Below are 15,742 nucleotides of genomic sequence, written 5' to 3' on the forward strand. Positions count from 1 at the left end.
AGGTTCCATTTTTATTTGGTATTGGGGTTAGGACTTAAATCTATCTTTTTTTCATGCTGGGGGGACATAGTTCAGTCCATAAGAGTGGGTGTCCATGCTGTAGCAGGCACTGTGCCAGGCACTGGGGAGATTATGGTAAGCTCAATGGACAGAGCCTCTGCCCTCGTAGAGCTTAGCTTCTCTTGTCATCTTTTTTACCTACAGCTTCTTATTTAACAGTAACTCTTGTTTATGAATCCCACTGGAGTGTTCAAAGTGCATTTATTCATATGAGTTTATTTGGGTGATATGATGAGATCCCCATTTCACCGATGGGGAGTTTTGGAGAACTAAAGTAACTTGTTCAGGGTCACGTGATTAAGAAGTAGTGACACAAGTGATGACAATATACAGCACTTACTAGATACCAACCAGTGCAAGCTTCCCACACTACATCACACCTTTGATCCCCACAAGCATTTTCCAAGATGAAAAATGGAAGTAAGTTACCCAATGTCATGGGCTGATAAGAGGTTGCATTGGACTTGAACCCAGAGAGTCCAGTTCCATGTCCATGCTCTTGGCCACCACCATATGGCTCACTACAGTGAGATGCAACCCTGTGCCTTTTTGGCTGCTCTCTGCTCTACTCAATGTGCCCTCCACACCTAGCAGAGAGCCACCTCTTTGCCCTTTCTTATCAAACTCTCTGAAGTCTCCCTTCCTTCTTCCTTCCTGTCCCTCTCACTCTGGATAGAGTTGCTTTTTTCAGCTGTTTAATGTACTATATCATATTCTAGACATAAAGGAAACATCCATGTACCCACCATCTGGTTAAAGAAATAGCAGTATTACTATTATTGAAGTCCCAGCAGCATATCACTCCCCCATTGCATTCCACACCCTCGAGAGATCCAGGATCCTAAATTGGTGACAGTCATTTCCATACATCTTTAGAAACATGACGTTGCTTTCGACTGACAGTAAGGGATTTTTCAGCTTGATTCTTGACAAGGAAACAGAACAGGAGGTGGGGATCAAGGCGGAGGTGTAGCTTGAACTGACTCTTGAAAATATATTCTGATGAAATATTTCAGACACAGAAAGGCACATAGGATGGTAGAATGAACCTCCTCCTTAGGAAATAAAACTTTAAAATAATCCCCAGGGTTTTCCTTGCTGATTGCATCCTCCCAGATGAAACACCCACCTGAAATTGGGGCTTATTGTTTTGAGCTGTATCTTGAGATTGGGGGCAAGCAGTGCTTTGTAGGCAGGTGGGAGTGGGGAAGGGCATCACTAGCAGAGAGAAGAGCAGGGCAAAACTCAGAGAAGCAAGTTTGGGAAGCCGTGTTGCTCATGGATGGCAGGCTGGGTGGCTGTGGGGGAGGGGCAATTGGGGGAGGTAGAAAAGCAGCCAGCCCCGCCCTCCTTGGGAATATCCCTCTATCATGGCCCTAATCACATGGACTCATAATTATCTGTTTGCTTGATTCCGAGATCCTAAGGGTAGGGATCCTCTTAGTCACCTTTGTCATCCCAGCATCTAAAACAGTGACTGGTGCAAATGGGGTTTATTAAATGTTAAACTGCTAAATGAGTGGATGAATACCTGTTTAATTGATCACACTCTGCCTCAGTGGGTGATGCCAGTGGCAAGAGCACAGTCTGAATGGAAATTCTGAATGAGAGTGGTTTTGCAGAGAATCGTCATTTTATCCCCGTAAAGCACAGCATGGCGCTACCTCCATCAGTGTTGCCAAGCAGAGACCTTGCTTGGAGGCATATTGGTGATGGTGAGGAATCTGCTGTGCAGATCAGTGTGTGATGATACGACGGATGACCAGACGGGCTTCTCCCAGCTCCAGCCACCACCAGTGTCACTCACAAACCTTCAAAAACGGTTAGCTCTGGAGGTAAGTGAAAAATAGCCTCCCACAGAGGTAGGCAGGACCTATTTCTCTTTCTTAAAGACAATCCCCTCTGCTGTGTTCATTAGGCGGTAACTCTGCTTAGTGCTGCAGAGGCAGCCCCTCATTTGCACGCCTAGAAGCCCCTCTCAGGGCTGGGCATGCTTCGGTGGGTTTTGAGAAGTGCTTTTCTCAAAGGCTGCATTCCACATGGGGCCTAACAAACAGATAAAAATGTGTCTGCAATTAGTGGCATCTCTTCACATGCAAAGAATTAATGTGCTGAGAGCTGTTTGTTGATTCTCTTGCACTAGTCCAATGTGCCCCACAATCCCGTTTTGATCAAACATTGGCTTAGAAAGCCCTCTTTTTCTGTTGCATGGTGAAGACAAATACCCTAATACAAAAAGACACAGGAATTGAGTGATTGTAGAGATAAATCTTAAAAAAGGTTTTGGATAAACAGCAAGTTATTAAAAGATTTTGCCCATATGATTCATAGAAATTTAGGCCACCAGATTTGCAGAGTTCTGATGAATGAAGTCGTTTTGTTCCTTCTCTGTACCCTGCAATTCAGTAATTCTATAATTCAGTTCAGATACAGAGAGTGTTGAGTGAGGCTGGGGCCTCCATTCTTGCTGTTCCTTCCCAGCCTCCCCCAACTTGTAGGGTGGGGAGCAGTGTGTTGGGCATGCACTTGACTTGGGATTTGGTGTAGAAAGACCTGACATTGAACTCTGGCTCTGACACTTTTATTGGCCGAGTGATCTTTCATTCACCAAACATTTGTTGAGTGCCAGGCACCAGGTTGGAGCTGAAAAGACAAAGATAAGGTAGACACAATTTCCCCCCTTTCCCATTTTTGTTTTTGTTTGTTAATGCTCAGGAGTACTTTTAAATATGTCATGCAATCAGAAACTTGTAAAGTATGTAGAATAATAAAATGAACCCCTATGATAAGAATCACCTAGCTTCAGAAACAAAGCTAGAAAAACACTTGAAGTTCCTTGTGCATACCTAAGTCCCCTCTCTCCCACTAAAACGGAACCTCTGTTCTGCATTTGGTGTTTATCATCTCCCTGTATGTCTGTTATTTGTATGACCTTGGTATGTATGCATAAACCAAATGTAATGTTAGGTACTTTTAAAATTTCTATGAATCTTAAAAAAGGGGGGGGGGGTATAATAGCTCAGTGGTGGAGTGCATGCTTAATGTGCACGAGGTCCAGGGTTCAATCCATAGTAAGTAACTCCATTAAAATTTTAAAAAAAATTTTCTATGAATCACATGACCCAAATCTTTTAATAACTTTGTTTTTGCTTTAAAATGTTTTAAGATTTATTTATATGAATGAATAGCTCAATTCATTTGTCTTTTTTATATGAGTGTAAACTTTTCATTGAAGTACAACATTTATACAAGTGCATAAGTTCTAAGCATAGTGAATTTTCACAAGTCTAACACACTTGTGTAACCACACTCAATAAAAAAAGAGAACCCTACCAGCACCCCAGAACTCCCCAAGCCCCGCTTTTAATCACCAAAGGTACCCTCTAGCCTGACCTCTAACTTTTATTAGTTGGCTGTTTTGGGATCATCTAAGAAAATAAACATGCTCTAATATACCTATTTTGTGCTCAGTTTCTTTCCCAACATTATGTCTGTCAGATTCATCTGTGTTGCTGTGAGGAGCAGTCGTTCATTCTTTTCCATTGCTATGTAGTATTCCATGCATGACTACCCTAAAATGCATTAATTCATTCTTCTGCTGATGGACATTTGGGTTGTTTCTAGTTTTTGGTGATTTTGATTAGTGCTGCCATGAAAAATATTTTACGTGTCTTTTGGTGTACATTAACACACATTCCTCTTGGGTCTATATCTAGGATTAAAATTGCTAGGTCATACTGTATGCATATAATTAGCTTCAACAGGTACTGCTAAATGGTTTTCCACCTCTACCATTTGAGTATGAGAGGTCTTTTGCTCCACATCTTGGCCAACACTTGTCTGCTGTTTTCACTTTAGCCATTAAGGTGGGGACAGGATTCCCTTTTTAAGTTAAATTTACTGTGGTAAGCACTTTATATGCATCTTTTTCTTTTTTGCATCTTCTAATTTTACCATTCCATCAACCTTATGAGGAGGGTACTGCCATTAACCTTGTTTTATAGATGAGAAAACTGAACTTGAAGAAATTAAGGAACTTTCTCAAGGCCACATATCAAGGGCTAGAGCAGGGCCCCCAGGCTTCACTGTCCCCAGTCATGTGGTCTGGAACCTGGTCTGGCAGGGGTGGGTGACCCGTGAAGACAACTGCAGTAACTGAGACATCATGTGGGTGCAGGGGTGGCCCCAAAGCTGAATGAGATCAACCCCACTGGGCAAGTCAGGAGGAGTCACAGAGGAGCACTGGATTGAAGTGGATCCTTGGACAAGCCAATAATAATAGTAACAAGTAATAGGGCCTGTCTTCAATGGTCCTAGGGAGTATTTAAGGCGCTGGCATGAAGTAAGGCTCCTTGTACCTTGCACAGAGCTGGTGCTCAGTGAAGGGCTGTTGAAGGAATTACTGACACATTGGATTGGGAGAACTTAACACAGTTACAGTCCTTTCTGGAGACTGGGGGATGGAGAAAATGACCTCTCTAGGCCCCTTTCACCCTGAATCTGGGAAGGCCAGGTGAGAGCTGGAGTAAATAGCCAGCTCCATCTCCCAAGCAGGGAAGACCCCCACCCTAGCCCACTCTACTGCAGAGGGGCTGTGAGAGCAACTCCTTTCCACACAGGGTTTCAGGGCATCTACCCACCTGCCTCAGCACCCTGTCCCCGCCTCCTCATCTCTATCCTGGATCCCTGGACCCAGGGGAAGGAACTGGGGTCTAGGTGGAACAACTCCTGGAGAAAGGCCCAGGCAAGCTGGGGATGGTTTGAGGAGGTGTGTGTCTGTTTTGAAAGCCTGGGGCTGCTCTAATACGAAAAGGAGGATGGGGGCAGGGAATGAAAGGAAGGGAGAAGTGGAGAAGAGGGAAATGGGGCAGAGAAAAGGACAGGATTAATTTGCTACTCAGACTCTAGGGCTGAGGACTGAAGCCTCTTCCTGCTTATCCCTTCTCTTCCTCCACCAGGCGTCATCCAAGGGAGCTGCTTTGGGACATCCAAGGTGGAGGAGGGGGTGCGGGGAAGCTGAGGGCCTGGGAGTGGGAAGTTAGATCCGAGCAAGGATGAGCGAGGCTGCTTACAGACCCCTGTTGGTTGGGTTCTGGAAGACACCCGAAGGGCTGACCCTCTTCAGGTCCCGCCTGAGCCCTTGCCAGGTTTTGCCAGAGCTGGCTCAACAGCGGCACCTGCTGGCTGGGGCCCTCCCTGCGAGGTGGGGCTCCCCCCTCCGCCCAGGGAGCCCAGCGGGTGAGTCACTCCTGGCTGGATTGGCGACTGCCCCAGCTGTCAGATTAGAAAATGTCGGGGCCGAGGAATGTCCCCAAGCGGTGGGCCTCATCCCTTCGGGTCGCCACCTGCACCTCTAATGCTGCCTCGTACATACAGGACACCCACTGAGGGTCTGCCCTGGTCCAGGCCAGGGCCAGCGTTGGAGGAAAAGAGCAGGATAAAGGACCCTAATTTCAGGACGCTCCTGGTTTGGGTAGAGTTTTGTTGTTGTTGTTTTTAAACTTTGTATTTGGAAAAATTTTAAGCTTACAGAAGAGTTGCAAGAAGATGCAAACATCCATATGCCCCTTACCCAGATTCACCAGTTGTTAAAATTTTGTCTCATTTGTTCCCTCTCTTACTCTCTGTGAAATACAGATTTATATTCAACATTTATTTATTTCCTGAACTGAGAGTAGTAAGTGGCAATCATCATGCCCACTTACCTGTACATACTTCAGTGGGTATTTTCTAAGAACAAGGACATTCTCTTGCATAACCACTCTTTTCAACTTTGGAATAACATTGACACAATACTTTCAACTAATTTACTGTCCATATTCCAATTTTACCAATTGATTCAATAGGGTCTTTTTTTTTTTAATTCCACAATTTCATTTTTTTAAAAAAATTTTGGGTGTGTTTTTTGGGGAGAGGTAATTAGGTTTATCTATTTATTTATTTTTCAATGGAGGTACTGGGATTGAACCCAGAACCTCGTGCATGCAAAGTACACACTCTACCACTGAGATATACCCTCTTCCCCACAATGGGTCCTTCAGAGTAGTTTTTCCCTCTAGTGTAGAATCCAAACCAGGATCACAAATTACATTTAATTATCATGTTTCTTCATGTCATGTCAGGCGTATTTCATTTGGAGCAATTTCTTATCTTTTTTCATCTTCCGTGACAATTTTTCAGAGTAGACCCCACTGCCTTTTCTTCTTTTAATTGAGCATTCCTCATTTTGGGTTTGTCTGGTGTTTCCTTATGGATAGATTCAGGCTACACATCCCGGATGGGAATACTACATAAGTGATATTTTATGTTCTTGAGGGGGGCTTTATGTCATTTTATGGAGTTCATGGAACCCCTGAGGCTCTAAGGATTAACCCATGAGTTGCCTGTAAAAACTTGAACCAGATTTTCAACACAGGTTACAAATGGCACCAATAATTATGTGTGTGTGTTTCCTGTCTTTTGATGACTGGCTTAGATTCTGACCCTCTGGTCACCCCCTTCTTTTCTTCCTACCGCCAAACTTGCCCTTGAAATTCAGTGGTTCATGTTGAAAGCATTATTCTTTTCGAAGGCCACTAGGAACACCCTAATTGCCCAACTCAGTCGTCTTCATGGTCCCTCCACTCTAGATCTCCTCCCATGGCTGGACTCCCCTCCTCCCGGAAACCTCCTGGGGCTTGCTTCCCCAGTCTCCGCCCATCCTCCCTCTTCAACAAAAGACCAAGTGCTTGCTGTGCCTGCTGGATGCTGTGGGTGTCAGCGCAGCAAGTGTGGTTTATCCGGGGAAATCCACAGGTCCTGGTCTTTGTTGTGGCCTCCCCACAGCCCACTGAAGACATCCTCCCAGTTCTTGTCCTCAGATGGATCTCTGGATTTGTTCATCTCCCTGGGAGAACTCAGCCTTCTAGTGACTTCTACATCCCATGTCTTCTTCACCAACCTAGGAGGGCAAAACTGGCCCAGTGTCCACCCTCCTGTCTGGACTGGCCCAACGGATGCCCCTCAGATTCTAGGAATTCCAAACGGAACTGTTTGCTTCTCTTGCAATCTGTAACTCCTCCTTCGTCCTTGTCCCTGTGTGACCTGCCATCTTTCCGTCTCCTGCCTTCCAAACATGAGCTGTCTCCACCCTTACATCAAAGCCATGTCTTCCCTCTGAAAGGTCTCTCCCTTCCCTCCCCTCTGCTTCTCTCTCTTGGTCTGTTGTTCTGTTTTGTTTTGAAATCCCCAACTGGTCTTCAGTTCTTCCTTCTTTTTCTGATGTGCCCAGCTGACCATCTCTTGCCCCTCCTGCCCCCATCAGCCCCTGGCTCAAGTCTCATATCCTTAGCATGGCCTCCAGGACCTTGAAGACTGGTCTTGTGGATCCTTCCAGACTCTCACCCTCCCCCTTTTAGTCCCACGACCCTCATTCCAGTGGCCACTGGACCTTTGCACATGCACACACTGTTCTCTCTGTTTGAAAGGCCATTCACATTCTTTTTTCCATCTTCTCCCACTAATTTGGTCAAATTCTCAAATGACACCCTCTCTGTGAAGACTTCCTGACATCCTCAGGCAGTTCTGCCTTTATATCTGGGCAAGGGGGACCCAGCTCTGCCTCCTCCAGCTGTATCCCTCCCACAGGGTCAGGAGCCCGCTGGGAGTCCTGCCTCACCTTCTAGACCAGCACTGTCCAGTAGAATTTTCTGCAGTAAGAGAAACATTCTCCATCTATGCTGTCCAGTGTGGTAGCCACCAGCCACATGTGGTTATGGAGCACTTGATATGTGGCTCAGTAGGACTGAGGAACTGAATTTTAAATTTCATTTAATTTTAAATAGTTGAAATTAGCTACATCTGGCTAGTGGCTACCATATTAGATAGCCCAGGACTTGACTATATCTAGGTACCTGGGATCTTGGGGTTCCCTGCCCAGAGGGCCCCAAGCCTGCTTCCAGGGCCTGCACAGGCCACCCCCGAGGTTTATTCTCCTAAGGGCAGAGAGTACAGCCCTCAGTGAACAGCCCTCTGTGTACAGGTGGGTAAGGGTGCTTTGAAGGGTGTGGGTGTGGAAGGGGTTTGGCTGTGCAGCCTGGTGTGTGTGTGTGTGTGTGTGTGTGTGTGTGTGTGTGTGTGTGTGTGTGTGTGTGTGTGAGATTGTGGCTCCTCTCAGAGCAGGACAGATCTGGGGGTGGGAAGGGAAGGCGCCCTGAACAGTCATGTTCCAGTGCAGAGCTGTAGTTGGAGAATTGACTTGAACCTGGCTTGCCAGGTCCTCTTGAAGGTATGTTTACGCGGGTGAGAGGGTAGAATTTATTTATCTGGGTTGGCCTGCTTTATAACTTTTAAACATTTAGATGAACTGTGAGCGGGCTCCTGTTGACTTCTTGTCCCAGACCCCCAAGTGTCAAGGCTGGGACTGGGGTTAGCTTCTTCCTCCATGGCCCCTGTGGCCACAGAACCTCCCCTCACAACCCCCACTGCAGCTGTGAGCTTTTCCAGGGCAGGCCTGGGTCTAGTTCTCTCTTCCCCGGTGCCTGGCAGGCTTTTGGCCCACCAGAGATCCTTATCAAATAATGAGGAAAGCGGTTCAGCTGTTTGCTGAAGGCCTTGCCCTGATCTTGGCTTTCATCACAGTGACCTCCCAGTCAGCTGGCTGAGAGGGAGACTTTCAAAACCGGCTGTCCCTGTTCCGGGGGAAATGGTAGGGAGAGCTGGGCCTCAGGCCTGGGTTCTTTTCTCTGCTCTGCCATTCTCTTGACCTTGAAGAAGTCACAGAATCTCTCTGAGCCCCAGTCCCCTTATCTGTAAAAAAAAAAAAAAAAAAAAAAAGGAATGATAATACCAACTTTAGCGTGTTACCATGAGGATCAAACTAAAGTAAATGAGACCCTTTCATAGGCACAGTGCCTGGTATTCAGCACGTCTTCTAAAAATGTCCCTTCTGTCAGCACTCATTAAACACTTACTGTGTGCCAGGGTCAAGGCTCCCCATCATAGGTGACCTCTAGCCTGGAGGGTGGGTCTGGGTGCCCCTGGTGGCTCCCTCAGCCCAGCCTCTCCTCTCAGCTCAACAGCTCTGGACACTTGTGTGCCCAGTCCGTGTGGCCGCTGATTGGATGGGGCCTCATCTGCCCCAGTCTGTGTGGACTTTAGGGCCCTGAAATGAAAGACCGTGTTTTTCAGTTCTGGCTGGGCTAGCAGAGCTGGTTGAGACCCAGCAATGGACAGATGGACAGACCCATGAAGTGACGGCTGTGGTTTGTGGCCTCTCAGCTCAGCCAGACACCCCAGAGCTTGAGAGGCGAGTAGGTGCCTCCTTGGCAGGCTGTTTCAGACACTTGATCTGAGATCAAGATTTATTGTTAACCAAAAAGCTGGTCCTCACCTCCCTCGGCTGTCCCCTCGGGGGCACCAAGGGGGCACCAAGGAAGCAAGAAGGCCAACTTGGGTTTGCATCCTGGCCATGCCATTTTCTGACTGGGTGACCTGGGCTACCCCCCGTGAGCAGCCTCAGTGGCCTCATTAGGAAAAATGGGGCCAGAATAATCTCCAACTCACAGGGCTATTGTTTGTAATTCATCCTTTAGGTCCTCCCTTCCCAGACTCAGTGGTGACCTTCAAACTTGGCCCTTCACGCTTTACCTCCTTTGACCTCAGAACGGACTACCGTTGAGTTTGCCTTATAGACACCCCCCCCCCGCCCCACAAGGTGTTGCTACATCCTCGTCGTCATCATTCTCACTTCTGTTTTTAGGGCACTATGTGCTCTGGGCTTTACATATATTCTTGATATTCTCTTCTAAATAATTTCTTTTAGGAGTTCTTCATCCCATGAACTATTTAGAAGTACATGCATTCTTATTTTTTATTGAAATATAGTTGGTTTGCAATGTTGTGTTAATTTCTGGTGTAGAGCATAGTGATTCAGTTATATATATATATATATATATATATATATATATATATATATATATATATATATATTCCTTTTCATATTATTTTTCATTGTAGGCTATTGCAAGGTATTGAATATAGCTCCTTGTGCTATACAGTAGGACCTTGTTTATCTATTTTTAGAAGTGCATTTTTACATTTTCAAATGCATGGGGTGTCTTTTCTTTTTGTGTTGTCTTTTGATGATTGATTTCTAATTTAATTATATTGCCATCAGATAATGAGGTCTAAGTGATTTTTTTGAATTGACTGAGACTTGCCTTATGGTCTGATATGTGGTCACTTTTGTAAATGTGTGCCTGCAAGCAAAAGCGTGTTCTCCAATAGTTCACTGGAGTATTCAAAATATTCAATTAGATTAAGCTTGTCAATTGTAGTGTTCAAACCTTCTACATCCTTATAGAATTTTTTTTTTGTCTGATTAAACTACCAATTTCAGAGGGAGGTGATTTAAGTCCTTCTTTATATTGATGGACTTGTCTCTTTATCCCTCTATTTCTGCTTTATAATTCGGAAGCTATGTTATCAGGTGCTTACAATTGTTGGATGGTTATATCTTCTTGATAAATTTAGGCAGGCAAGTATCCTACCATCTCTCTCTGCAAGGTGGATTTTTTTTTTTTTAAATCAAGTTTATCCAAGGATATTACCTTTTGGGCACCTTTCACATTTTGTGAGGGCAGAGTATCTCTGATCCAACCTCCTATGTTATGAAGCCCCAGCTTTTGTCTTGTTCCTTTTTGGGTTTGTGTCTCTTAGGGATTTTTCTCTTCTTGATAGTTCAGCTTTGCATTGAAAATAACACACACACACACGCATGCACGCACACACGCATGCACACACACACACACTTTATCTTTTATCTAGTATTTCTATCACTTGTAGCTGTTTTGTACCGGAAGGGCTTCTCTGGACATATAACCCACGTTACTGTTGGAAACAAAAGTCTGTTAGCCCTTTACTTGAAATTTTATTTAATATTCAAAAATTCTATGAAATCCTATCACCATTTTTTCAAAATGAGAAACCTGAGGCTCAGGGAGTTTATTACTGCGTTTGGATCCTAGCTGTGACATGACCAGCTGTGTGACCTTGAGTAAGTCAGTCACTCAGGAGGACACTGAGCTTGGAGAGCACAGCAACTACATCTGCCTTGCAGGGCTGCTCTTCAGTTTTGAATGGCACATAGAAAGAGACTGTCTCTGCACCTGCCATGGTGTTGGTGTTTGGAAGACATCAGTGACCATTTCTTCAGGGAAGGGACATGGGCCTGGTACTAGGGGCTTGTCCTCTCTTCACTGGGAAGTACTGACAAGGATAGTTCAGTGTCTGCCTGAGAGTTAGCTGGTAGACCATAAAAGGCACAGATCCCTGATTCTACCTTCCCCAAGATCCCAGATCCCTGATCCTACTCCCCACAAGATCCTGATTCTGATGCACAGCCATGTTTGGGCACCTTTGCACCAGGGTTGTGGCTCACAAGGCGTTGTATATCTCACTCCCCTGGGCTGTCCTCTGGTGGGAGACTTAGAAAGGTTGGTGTAATGGGGTTACTTCCCTCTTTGGTGTACAGGTTGCCACCAAGGGGGACAGAGCAGCCCTCCTTGGTTAGGCAGCAAGCGACTTGCTTTTATTTTCCCTTAATTTTTTGAATAGGCAATAAAAGCATGTGCTTCAAAAATCAAAATGATATAGAGAGAAATGCACTGAGAAGTCTTGCTCCCACCTCTGCCTGGTCCACCAGGTTTCTCCAGAATCTTACAGGTTACTACTTTTATTACCTTCCTTATGTAAATTCAAGTAAATGCAAACATTTATTCTTATTTCCACCTCCCTTTCTTACACAAAAGTGAACATACTATATATACTGTTCTGCACCATATTTTTGCTTCAAAATATATCCTGAAGATATTTCCATATCAGTACCTGGCATCCTCATTTTTTTTTTTATAGTGTCATAGTTTTCCATTGTGGGGATATACCATTATACCATAGTTTATTTAACTCTTCACTGTCCAGTATAGTAGCCACATGTGGCAATTTACATGTAACTTAACTACAAATAAGTAAAACCTGAAATTCATTTCTTCAGTTGCACCTTTCGAGTACTTAGTAGCTACATGTAGCTAGTGGCTACAATATTGGCCAGCAAAGATAGAGAACACTTCCATCATTGTAGAAAGTTCTATTGGATTGCTGGTTTAACCGATCCCCTATAGCTGAACATCTGACTTATTTCCAGTCTTTCGGCAGCTCAGGGATGATGAGGCCCATCCCTGGGATGCATGAGAGCTGAGGGAGAGCTGCCCTGGGGATGCTGGGCCTCCAATCTCAGATCACAAAATCTGGGAGGCTTCTACAAGGGGAGGGCTTTGGATTTGGGGCAGAGGCTTGACTGGGGCCTGCAAACAAGAGTGGCCCTTAAAGCCAGGCTTCATCCTTAACTCTAACCCTTTACTTCTCCCTCGAGGCCTACCAAAATGGAGTCCCTTTTTCTGTCATTCAATATTCAAGTCCTGTGCTGGGGAAACAGGGACAGAAAAGACATCATCTTTGCCTTGAAGAAAAAGGAAGATCATCATCTGCCTTGTGACAAAGACTTTCAAAGAGGCTTCACCAAAACCCAAAAGGCCTGACAATACCCTCTGTTAGGATGGGGGAAACAGGCAATCTCATTCATTGTTGGAAGTTGCAAATTGGTGCAAACTTTTTGGAAGGCAATTCCAAATCTATCCAGATTCCAGTGAAAATCTATACAAAATTTAAAAGCATATAACCTTTGACCCAACAATGTCATATTTATAAGTTTGTCTTACGGATATATACATAAGTGAAAACAAATACATGTACGAAGATATTTCCTGAAGGCACCATTGTTTATAATAACAAAAGGCTGACACAACCTTAATGTCCACTACGAGGGGAATAGTGAAATGAACTGTGGCACAACCAGATGATGGAAGACTATATAGATTTTGAGAGACAAATATAAATGAAAATAGCAAGGTGCCAAACGGTGTGGAGTATGTGCTACCATTTGTGTTAAACACACACGCGCATGCGCGCGCGCACACACACACTGCTTGTATATATCCAAAAATATCTCTGGGAAAGATACATTAAAACTTTTTTGTTTTTAATTGTGCACATGTATTATTACCTTTAAAAAAATTGAGGCAGCAAGTGAGTAATGGTGAGCAGGGAGGAGGAGGGAAGAGATTCCTGGGGAAACCTGCTCAGTTACCTGAGCTCTGAGTGTGTCCAGTGACTACATAATCATTCCATCGGAGGTGACAAAGTGACAACAGTTCAGAAATGTCACCCACGCTGTGACTCCATCTCTATCACTGCTGGAGGCCTTGCCCTGTCTTGGCTGTCATACCTTCTGTGCCCAGCAGGGGGAAGCACAGACCCACCAAGGCATTGGTCCCAAATTTCATCAAGCATCCCTTCTAGAATTTCCTCCTTCGTGGACCACAATTGGAAAGATACTTCCTGCCAAGCCAACCAAATCTATTAGGTAATAATTGATTAATTTTCCTCCTTCCCCTTGTTTTGGGTGTCTTACATGAGAGAGAGATAATGTAGGCTTGCTAAGTTGATCATTTTCCACACAAGAGGTCCTACTTAGAGCAGGCTTATTTTCATCAGGCCTTGGGTGGGTGGTGGGCGGCAATGGCCTGAACACCCCCAAGGGTTGAGGATACAGGCTGGCAACTACTACATTAGAGGCTACTTAACCCACTCGGGTTTTCAGCTGCAGGGCACAACTCCCACCCTTGCCCTACCCACTTAAAGAAGTAGTTCTGGGCAAAAGGAAGCATGAACACCTGGTACCACAGGCTAACTGGTAGCAGCCACCCTCCTAGATGTGTTTAGACTCCATCCCTTTCTAGACTGCGAGCAGCCCAAGGACAGAGACTCTTCTCATCTGTCATAGAATCTCCAGGAGTGAGCACAGTGCTGGGTACACAGCAGGTGCCAAGTAAAGGTTTATTAAATGGAAAGAGACAGCCACTGAGGAGGTCAAGGACTAAATTTTTTTAAAAAAAGGAAGGAAGGAAGGAAGGAAAGAAGGAAGAAAAAGAGAGGACATAGCTAATCTCAAGGGCAAGAACCCAAGGGCAGAAACCCAAGGGCAAGATTTCGATCTGCTCTAGGCTAGAGGTGAGGGCAGTGGGCACGGAATGGACCACCTTCTTCACACACCCAAGGGGAATCCTGCTTTGTCTTACCTTATGGTCCCTGGCTGGGACACGAAATAAGTGACAAAATCTGTCACCTGCCAGAGTTGCTGGTTACCTTGGCAGAGGAAAGGCTTAAATCAGGTCAGCCTGGGGAAAGGGGCTGGCTCATTCTAGGGCCTTTCTTAAGATTAGATTTTTAAAAATTAGATATAAACTTCCCAGCTCCTGCTTAAACTCCTGTCTGTGGTTGTGAGTTTAAAAGGGAGGGCAGAAGGAAGAGGAAGCTATAAGGGGAGGGGACACTTACGGCCCTGGCCTAGCCTAGAGAAAATCTAGGGCTCATTAATGGGCCCTCTCTCCTCAATGCCTTGATAGTGTAAGGAGGGACCAACTGGGGATCCCCACAAATGAAATGGGGAGCGAGAGGAACAACTGAAAGAGAAAAGCCTCAAATTCAGGCTGGAGATTGTGCCCAGACTTGGGGTTCTATTGCTGCTTGCCCCAATACTCTTTCATCCTCTGGTCCTTCCTGATTGAGAGGGTCAGTGAGAGGCCAGGACAGCAGCTCCAGGGCAGTGTAGATTCTGAAGGAGGCCTGTTTTTGCCCTTTATTAGCTGTGTGCCCTTGGGCATGTCACTCAAGTTAGCCACTCTGAGTCTCAGTTTCCCCATCTCTAAAATGAAGATATCAATACCTACCTTCCCTGGTCATTGTCAGGATGAATGAAAGAAGACATCTGGAAGTATTTCTGCAATTCCCAGACATCAGAGATTGTTGTTCTTCAAGGCGAGAGGCCACTCTAGCTCCCTGGAGGTGATAGCATCAAGGAGATTTGTTTCCCCTCTGTGGTGCCTGCTCCTTTCCCTGGCGTGGATGCTGGCTTTAATCCTCCATTCCCCAACCCCTGTGTTCCTCTTTGAGACTGCCTTGGTGGTCCCTCGGAGCCTGCCTTTTCCCATGGGAGACCCCATTCTTAAAGCACTGGAGATTCCGGCTCAGGCACAGAGTTGTTCCAGAGTGGAACAGGTCACGGGGGTCTCCGCTGTCCTGGATCTGCGCCCTCTGCCCTGCTTTGGGATTCTCATTTGCTGATGGTTCCCTCTAGTCCTCAGCTTGGTTCTGGGCTAAACAGAGGAGAGAAACAAGGGGTTGGGGGGCCTGGAAGGGGGTTCCCACCTTCTCTGTCAGGAACCCGAGCCGGGTCGCAGCCCTTGCGCTCCAATTCCGCATAATCATGGGTCTCCAAGCCGCCCTCGCAGGTGCTGGCAGTCCTCGACTCCGAGAAATGTCCCCTCTGTCCCTCGGGCCTTGACCCTCTTCAGCTAGACCCCGCCAGCCCCCCGACTCCGAGCGAGCTGGAGCCTGCGGTTCTAGGACCCGGAGACGCCGCCGAGCGCGCCGCCGCCTCTTCCTCGCCTTGGTCGCTCCCGCTCCGGCAGGTGAACGCGGCGCCTGCCGCCCCCTCTGCGGCAGGTGAAGCGGGTCGGCAGCCCCCTCCCCGCAGCGCCATGGCTGCAGGCGACCCCCGGCCGGCGCCCGGGGCCCGCCCCCTCCC

The 15,742-nt window shown here is 46.2% G+C and overlaps 1 long non-coding RNA gene across 1 annotated transcript; it reads right to left on the bottom strand.

The window, feature by feature from the left end:
- Positions 1-7,988: 7,988 nt before the first annotated feature.
- LOC106728956 lies at positions 7,989-15,505 on the bottom strand. Its single transcript, XR_001365228.2, has 3 exons — positions 15,364-15,505; positions 14,886-14,994; positions 7,989-8,847 (listed from the first exon to the last, which is right to left on the bottom strand). It is a non-coding gene; the product is annotated as an uncharacterized LOC106728956 (long non-coding RNA).
- Positions 15,506-15,742: the final 237 nt, after the last annotated feature.

This window comes from Camelus ferus, chromosome 16 (genome assembly GCF_009834535.1).
Source record: "Camelus ferus isolate YT-003-E chromosome 16, BCGSAC_Cfer_1.0, whole genome shotgun sequence".
In the NCBI taxonomy this organism is placed as follows: Eukaryota; Metazoa; Chordata; class Mammalia; order Artiodactyla; family Camelidae; genus Camelus; species Camelus ferus.